The 9064-nt window shown below is 40.6% G+C and overlaps 1 protein-coding gene across 14 annotated transcripts in view; it reads right to left on the reverse strand.

Moving 5' to 3' along the window:
• ncor1 (nuclear receptor corepressor 1) overlaps positions 1–8909 on the reverse strand; it is an 87946-nt gene extending 79037 nt beyond the window's left edge. For 13 of the 14 annotated variants that reach the window (XM_046839168.1, XM_046839169.1, XM_046839167.1 and 10 more), the window contains exon 1: positions 8669–8801. The gene's annotated coding sequence lies outside the window, so the exon portion shown is untranslated. Of the gene's footprint in view, positions 1–8668; positions 8802–8890 lie in introns of those variants that run through there. The other variant, XM_046839154.1, reaches the window with a different exon arrangement.
• Between the last annotated feature and the right edge of the window lie 155 nt (positions 8910–9064).

Raw genomic sequence — 9064 nt, forward strand, 5'->3', positions numbered from 1 at the left:
TGAAGCCAGATATAGAGCAGGGGAAAAAAAAAAACAAAGAGCAGAGTTTGGTTTGGGGGGGTCGAAGATTCAAGAAAGACACTACGTCCTGAGAAAGCATGGAGGCTTTGTTAAGAAAGCAAACATAAGAACCCATCTACTGCACTGATGTCATCGAGTCGGGCAAGAATCTGATAAAGCCGTATCTCCAGCGTTTCGGGTTTTAACATTTGGACAAGGTTTCTTGACACTTGACCGGTCGACACAGGGCGTTCAGGGATTTCGTCTTCAGACACAATCCCGACTTGCGAATACGTTCCCTGAGCGTTGTGCCGAACCGCACGACTCCCGAGATACCCACAAAGCATATATATTACAGTGCACGAATACGAGGCTTAAAAAAAAAAGGAGCATTTTTATGCGGCGTAAGCTCGCACCGTTGCCTCTCGCTGTCAAGTTTCGCGTCTCGTTATCTAGCACCTTGTGGGGAAAGGGGGGTGTGAAATCCTTCAGCCTTTGCATCCAGAAAGAGGAAGTGCAGTTCTTCTTGGTGACCGCATGCGCGCTTCTCCATCTCAGCAGTGGTTAGAAGATTACAAGTGTTTATGCTGCAGTCTGGGATCAGCACAAGAGCATGAAGCAGCTAATGTTTGCGCAGGGTTTAGTCGGGTTGTATCGATTCTGAGGCGCACCTGTAAAATAGAAGACCCCTTGTAAGTTAATCATACAAGATCGCACTAATGACCGCAACTAAAAAACCGAGGTACGGTCAGAACCAGGAATTTTGTGTGCCGTTAAGTCAAGAAGCTTTTATTGACATTTCTACCAGACAGACAGACAGACAGAGTTGTGAAATGAGAACGTTCATCCAGAACCCGGGTGCTACATAAACAACATAAAGCTACACAACAGAACACGGAGCTCAGAACTAAAGTAAGTGTCCTCGCCACATAAAGTGCATCGTGTACAATCGAGTGCAAACAGTGGGGACAAAACACTAACAATAGAAACACACAATAGCAAATTACATGCCCCATTGTTCTTAAAATGACTAGGATATCCCAAAATCCTGAGCTCTTCTCGTGTGCTACATAAGCAAAATCTTTATGTAAACCCAACATGCAACACCAGCTGAGCTCACGTACTCATGCCATTTGCATAAAATCTAATCACTAGTGTAACAGGCTATACCTGGCACGCATCCTACAGCAGGCTAGAAAGCCATCATACAAGAGCAAAGCGTTGTCAAGTCACTGAATGAAGAACTACATTTATATTTATGCTATTGAACAGACGATCTTATCCAGAGAGACGTACAGTTCTCTCATTTCTGCAACTATGCTGTTCAGAGTGACCAAGCAAAGCCCAGAAGTGGCAGCTTGGTGGCGCTGAGATTTGAACTTGTGACCCCATTAATCAGCAGATATCTACTAAATCCCCCAATTCTTCATCTTTCCACTAAACGTGTTCACATGGCCACATCTCATACGTACATTTATCATCAGAGCGAAATGGCTCAGGACAAATTTGGAAAGATAATTTTTCTGACAACATAAAAAAAAAAAAAAAAGATGTGATCTATGGCTTGGACTGACCTCTGCAGAAATGCTAGGTTCTCTATACTTTGTGACCCACAAAGAAAAAAGAAAAAAAATAAGCCTCTCAGCCGTTGCTTTTTTTCCCCTTTCTGGTTTGTGCGGTGTAAAAACCAAACCAGTTCACAAACGAACAGAAAGCATCGGACACGTCAAACGTGTGTTCTCCTAACACACTGAGAGTCAGGCATGAAACTGCTCCAGCCACTTTCGAAACCACCAACCAGAAGCCTGTTTCTGTAGTAGACGTGTGTTAGATAATCGGGCGACCAACATTTTTTGATCGCCAAACCTGGCAATTCTTTTTTTAATCGCTTGTTACTCTGTACTGCGACTGACGCCAGCAAAGTGCATGTTAACACTAAAAGCACAACGTCTCTCTGACCTCTACAGGAAACTCCTAGCTACGTTTACTGTGGCCGTTTTGTAAGAGGTTTCGGAGACTGAAAAAATCCCAGACCATTTGTGAAACTATCTTCTGACTAAATCTGCACGTTGATTTGGTTCAACATGTTATATATTTATATCCGTTATATATTTATTAGAGGTATAATAAATTACTAACAAACTAATGATTGATACTGTCTCTATTGTCTCACATTGTCCGTTTTGTCTTGTATAGTCCAAGCTAAATTTATAGTGTTATTTATGTTTGTACTTTTGAGAGTAACCAACAGCTGGCGTATCAAAACACTTGGCCAACAAACCTGATATTGTAAATACAAATTGCTTTGCTATTTAAAAAAAAAATGCATATGTTCGACAATTAGAGACTTTAAAAATGAAGGGCAGAAACATGAGCTCTGAAGCGAAAACAGAGCTCCGAAGTCCCGAACAAGTGCCCAAACATGATCACATCATCAGCGTTCTGCTATACATACATACAGTACTGGGGAAAGCTTTAGAGCACTTGTGAAACATTGGTTTAAAATAAGAATGCTTAACTAAAAAAAGAGGGGGTTATTAGTTTATTTGTATCAATTAACAAAATGAAACTTCTAAAACCAGGCAATATTTGGTGTGAACACCCTTTGACTGCAAAACAGCATTAAATCTGGGTACACATGCACACGGTTTTAAAAGGAAGTCGACAGGTAGGTTGTTTTAAACATCTTGGAGAACTAACCACACATCATCTGGGGATGTAGACATGTCTCTGTAGACATGCAATCCCAGACAGACTCAATGACGTAGAGATCAGAACCATGTGGGGGCCAAAACTATTACTTCCAGTACTCCTTGTTCTTCTCTACACTGTATGTGTGACCTTGGCTGTATGTTTGGGCTCGTTGTCCTGGTGCAGAATACATTTGGGGCGTATCAAAGACCTCCTTGATGGTACTGCATGATGGATCAGTATCTGCCTGTATTTTTCAGCATTGAGGACACCATTAATCCAGACCAAGTCCAATATCTCAAACTTCATTTGCCCTTCATTAAGACATTGCTGGCTAGAATTTTCCAGACAGTAAATGGGTGTACCACAGGTTTCCACCAGTTCTTTGCACTGCAGGACATCATCTGCTGTTGATGGGCAGTAGGCATGATGTGTCTTATATGCTGCATGAAGTTTCCTTGGCAGTTCACAACAACGGCCGTTTCTTTGTGCTGCTTCAGAATAGCTTGAGCAGCACATACTGAAAGCTTGGAAATCTTCACCTGGGAGAGATGTAGTATTTCTAGCTCGTGTCTTGTTGCTGTGCTCAGTCTTGCCTTGGTGTAAGACCTGTGACATAAAACTGTCTTCCACAACCTCAACCTAGTAGCAGAGTCTTTCTGTTCCTCACCCAGTTTGATGCCTCCTACAAAACTGTTTCTAACTATGTTTTAACCATCCATATGAAATTGATGATCTTTAGCATCTACTGTCATTGGTATCATTGCTTAATCACACACCTGACTTTTATCCTACAAAATTCCCTTTGTCCAATTGTGCAAAGTGTGAAAAATTAGGAATTAAAAGCCAAAATATTGCCCACTCCAAATATTGACTTGATTTTGCGAAAACCCTGGCCATTGTTTATCAATACAATCCTTATCAATCAAAAAATTTTTTTTTTGCTCAAAATATCCACAAAACCCAGCATTTCTACAGCTCCATCCTTCGATCTGGCTGCTCGCAACATGGAGTCTGACTTGAGCGTGGAAACGCAGACGGTCGCAGATCGATCGTTTTGTTGTGAGCGCTGCGGAGCTTCGCCTGCCATGAACAAGCTGAGGTGAAAAAGCACAAGGGGTTAGCATCAAAAAAAAGTCCACCAACCGGACACGTCGCAATCACAAAGTTGTTCTTTTGTGATATCGGGATGCATATCAACTAGGATTCGAGTGTGGCGTTCGTTTGATCGTTCTCCGACTTGGCAGATCAAACGCTCTCGATCTATATTGTCTCGATCTATACTGTCTATATAAACACGGCAAAGAATATATTGTATACAAAAATGGAACAAATACAACTTAAAATTATGTCAATCTTGGGGAAATGGAGGCAACGTGGCAGAGAAAACGGCACAATAATTATACGTCGTGTGCTGGGCTACTGCTGTCTCACTGCCAGCAGATCGGGCAAGTCTTATAAAAACCGAGAGCTGGATGCAATGAAAACTAAGGATCACGCCCCTTAAACACACACACATGCTCCACAGACGTAAGGAATGTAAATGAGACAATTTGTGATCATAAATATGAAGGACAAGAACCAACAGCACTGCCCGGATATGAAGCGAGAGCTTTGTGCATCGATTAACACCGCGTTATTTGCAAAAGTATTGGAACACCGAGCCTTTCCCATATCCATATGTGGGTCTTCCACAAACTGTTAACCCAAACTCAGATGCACACAGCTGTATATGTTTGTCTTTGGATGCGGTAGCATGAAAGTTTCCCTTTCACTTGAACTAGGAGACCCGAACCTGTTCCAGCATGACAATGCCCCTGTGCACACAGCCACCACCATGCTTTAAGTGAGTTGGAGTAGAAAATCTCCTGCTATAGAGCTCCTCGTGTATGTACCTGACTTTACCAACACCCTTGTGGTTGTCTGAGCACAAATCTCCATGATCACGGTCCAAAATCTAGTGGAACATCTTCCCAGAAAAGTGGAGGTTATTATAACAGGTCTAAATGTGGAATGGATGTTCAGAAAGCACGTACAAATCTTATGGTCAGGTGCCCATAAACTTTTGTCTATACACTATATGGACAAAAGTATTGAAACACTGGCCTTTACTGAGCATATGCGGTTCTTCCATAAACTCTAGATCTTGAGTGCCCTGCTTTAGAGCTTTGATCTCAACCCTACTGAACACCTTTGGGATGAATTAGAATGCTGACTGCACCCCAGGTCTCCTCACCTCACCTACACCAGTACATGACTTTACTAACACCCTTGTGGCTGAAGAACACAAATATCCACAAGCACACTCCATAAATCTAGTGGAACATCTTCCCAGAAGAGTGGAGGGAATCATAAGAGCAAATTGGAACTGAAGGTGGAACGCGATGCACAAAAAGCAAATACTTATGACCAGTTGTCCCCAAACTTTCGGCAAAATATTGCACGTAGCAGAAACTAGCAGTTCTTTTTACACTGGAAACAGATCAAGTGTTGAAAATTGCATACAGGATTCTATTCTATTCTATTTCCTCAATTTGGGTTTCCTCCAACCTCCCAAATACATTTCACTGAGTAGACTTGCTAAAGGGTTTTTCCTAAACAACCAGGTCTTGGTGCAATTTCTTATTTTACATTTGCGCCGTAATTTTCTTCCCGTCTGAATTATTTTGCCCTCATCCTCCTCTGAGAAACAAAGCTGAATCAAAAGCCGTTTTTTTTTTCTTCATTTCTAAACTCGGCCATAGGTCGTTCGATATCGTGAGACTGCGATCGTTTTATTGCTGCCGTTCTCGACCAACAATAGCAGAACAACAAAATACGAAACGGGGTAAAAGGTTTCTTATGGGAAGATTCGTGCAAATCTTCTGCATTCGCAGTCAACTCACTTCTCCATGTTCACGTATTGTGACGTGTCTGGGGCTGAGTATTGGGGAATTAAAAAACGAAAGAAAAAGAGAACACGCCGATCAAATCGCGACGTATATTTCGAGTAAAACAATGTGCGTGGGTTCCGTTTTATTTCCTGAAGCTGAATGTGCATCTCCTGACGGGTAGTTTGCGTTTCCAGGTGCATACAACAAGGGGAAAATGAAATCAGTGGTCTGTACAATGTTGTAAAACCCACACATGATTAAAAATACACAGCTGCATAATTCCACTGCTGCTAATTCAACATGGACTAAATGCATCTCATTGCCTAATGCATTATTTTTTGAGGTTTTTTTTTTTGCTTAATGGCATCTGTAATTCCTCCTAAACACAAGAAACAAAAATGTACCTGAATTGTTTGTAGGGTTGCAAAGGGGTGAAAAAAGTTCGGCTAATTTTCAGACAATTTCTACTTCATTTGGGAAATTTTGGAAACACTTAAAAGTATGTATGAGAATTAATGGTAATTCATTTGAAATTTGAGGAAATGTATGTGAACTGTACCATATACAAACAAATATTTAGAATATACAAAAGCATTTTGTTTGGTCAGTTGTTATCGGAAATTAGTAATTGTTGGCATCATTTTGTTGCACAAAGAAGTTTTAAACAAATGTATAATATTTATGGAATTTACATGAATAATCGCAAAAAAGATGGACATTTTTTGACATTTTGTGTGCAGGATTTAAGAAATGATGCATGTAAGTGCTGTGTTCATGTGAATGATGAATGTGCAGGGTGGAAATTCAACTGAAATTGCATTAATTCCGGTTGTTTAACCCAAATCAGATTAATTTAATTAAATTAAATTTAAGTTCCCTGTTATAGGCTAACCTGCAATTTTCTAAATTCACAGTTTATTCCCATGGAAATGTTCTTGTCTGTAACCAGTGTCTGCAATTTGTGTCAACTGTTTTTATTTCATATATATATATATATATATATATATATATATATATATATATATATATATATATATATATATATATATATATTTTAAACAATGTTTCCTTTATTGGAGGTTTTATTCCAATCAAAAAGTCTCCCTATGAAACTATTCAATACTTGTGCATAAAGCGGACTCTTGAGTTCGGCCCGTGGCATCACGCCGGCGATAGTCAGGCCACATCTGATATTCGAATGATAAGAAGGGGCACTTTTACCCCGTGTTCACACCAGCAAGCGTCAAGTCACTTGTTTCCCTTCGGACTAGTTGAAGCTCAATCTCGATAAGCCACTAATCAGGTTGAAAACTGGTTGCCTGTTTTCCATATTATGCAAAACATTATATTTTGCATATATTACATTCCAGGCTTCGCACTAGCATTGTATGCAGATCAGCGGCGTGTTTTAGTTTTAATAAAAGGACATGCCACATGACACAATAAAAACAATGTGGGAACTTGTCAATCAGTAAACCAGACCAAACTGCAGGTAGGAACTAAACGTAGTGGGGAATGAAGACAACGTGTGACATCGGAATGGTCTGGAAGATTGTTCAAGTCGGCGGTTTTGAACTGCTGATGATGAATTATAACAACTAATAGTCACCTGTAAATGTGTTGAGTGATCTCAAGGTAGTGATACAAGGTGAATTCAATTCAATTTTATTTGTAAAGTGCTTTCGACAAAATATACATTGTGCCAAAGCAGCTTTAGTGAGACATATTAGCGAGCCAGCGGCGATAATCGTGAGTAAATAATCCCTGACACGGTATGAGGAGGAAACCTTGAGAGGAACCAGTCTCAAAAAAACGAACACGTCCTGTCTGGATGACACCGAGCGTCTATTTGTTTTGTCGTTGTTCGGGTGCACGGTTCAGTAAATGCTGAGCTGTTGACCAACCATTGTAGACCAATGTTTATATTAAAATACAGCCCAAATCCATCTTCGTAGTTCTTCAGTGGCTCAGTAACCCTTTAAAATTTTAGCAGTACGTCATATCAAGTAGTGAAGCTCACTTTTATTTAGGGAGGAAAAAAGTGTAATGTGTAATATATATATAATGTTTTGTTTTTTTTTTTGGAAAGAGAGAATTGAAAAGAGGAGCCTGGGAACGAAGTGCGCATGCGCGTGAACTGTCAGAACGCTGCTAAAACCACATGCTGACCCTGTGGATCATTATTACTCGTTCCTACGCAGTAAAACAAGGAAAATAAAGACTAGTGAAGCTTTAAATGATAAAAGACGTGCAACCTTATATAAAAAAAGAGCTCACTTCAGCAGTAATCGCACTTACATTGACACGCAACATGAACAAATAAACCAGATCAGTTCAACGTTTTGTTTGCTGTAGAAGTCTAATCTTAAATCGGAATGTGCTTTAGCAAAACACACACACACACACACACACACACTTACATCACTGACACTCTATTCCAACTCAGAAGGGCACAGTTTATGCCCACGATAAGCTTCCTTTATAAGAAAAACAACATGAACTCGGTTGTGATGTCCCTCACTCTCTGATCGAGGTATAATGCACGAGCATTACAAATATATTAATATATTAGAGCTGCTCGAACTGCCCAAAGCCTCTTCTCCGGGCTGGAAACCCAAGCCACCTTTATAATAATAGTATTTATATCTCCCCAAACCCTACATGTTCTCCATCCCCTTAAACCCGAGCTTGATTTCAGTGTCTAGGTATCGCAGGAGTCGCTCACAGAGTTTATCTTTGTCGATTAACACCACGCTCATGCTCGCCATCGTCAGAACAAGGAAAGGCCATGTTTCAAACACACCGTTCGGAAATACTGAAGGTCGGTTTTGTTTTTGGATAAATAAACACCCGTGGGAAGGTTTCTAGCGGGTGAAAACGTGACCACGGTGCGCACACGACACCGAGATCCAGCGCTGATGCAGAGCTTTCAGTCTGAACATTTCACCTTCCTGAATCAGGCCGCCATGTTGGAACGGCTAACATGCTAAGCTAACTTCAGCCGTTCCAACACAACCAGGGTTCCAGTCCAATACTAACACACAAGGCGCCGTTTTTTGCCTTAAATAACCAGAAATATGTCCAACATGCACCAAAGCACTCACCTCATCTCTTTAAACCGAAAAGGACCAACTTGAATCTGAAAGGAGGTTTCTTTTTTATATTCCGCCTCCGCTGGACTGCGCTGCGCACAAGACTGCTGCACACATATACCTCAATGTTACTATTTGTCCTGGCAGCTCAAATGAAAAAGGGCTCAAATTCACATCATATTAATGTTTTTAAAAAATATAAAAACACGGGTGATAAAATAAATTTGTATATACTCTCGTTTCATGCAACACGAATCGATGTGTTTGAGTCGACACGAAATACACGACTAAATGATTGCTATGTAGCAGCCAGGATAAACCGGTGTGACGTTCAAAGGTTCCCCACAGGCGGATGGACGTTCCTGCAAGCTCTCCCCACCCAAAAGCTTTACCACATGTCTAATCTAT

This window comes from Silurus meridionalis, chromosome 25 (assembly GCF_014805685.1).
Source record: "Silurus meridionalis isolate SWU-2019-XX chromosome 25, ASM1480568v1, whole genome shotgun sequence".
Lineage (NCBI taxonomy): Eukaryota > Metazoa > Chordata > Actinopteri > Siluriformes > Siluridae > Silurus > Silurus meridionalis.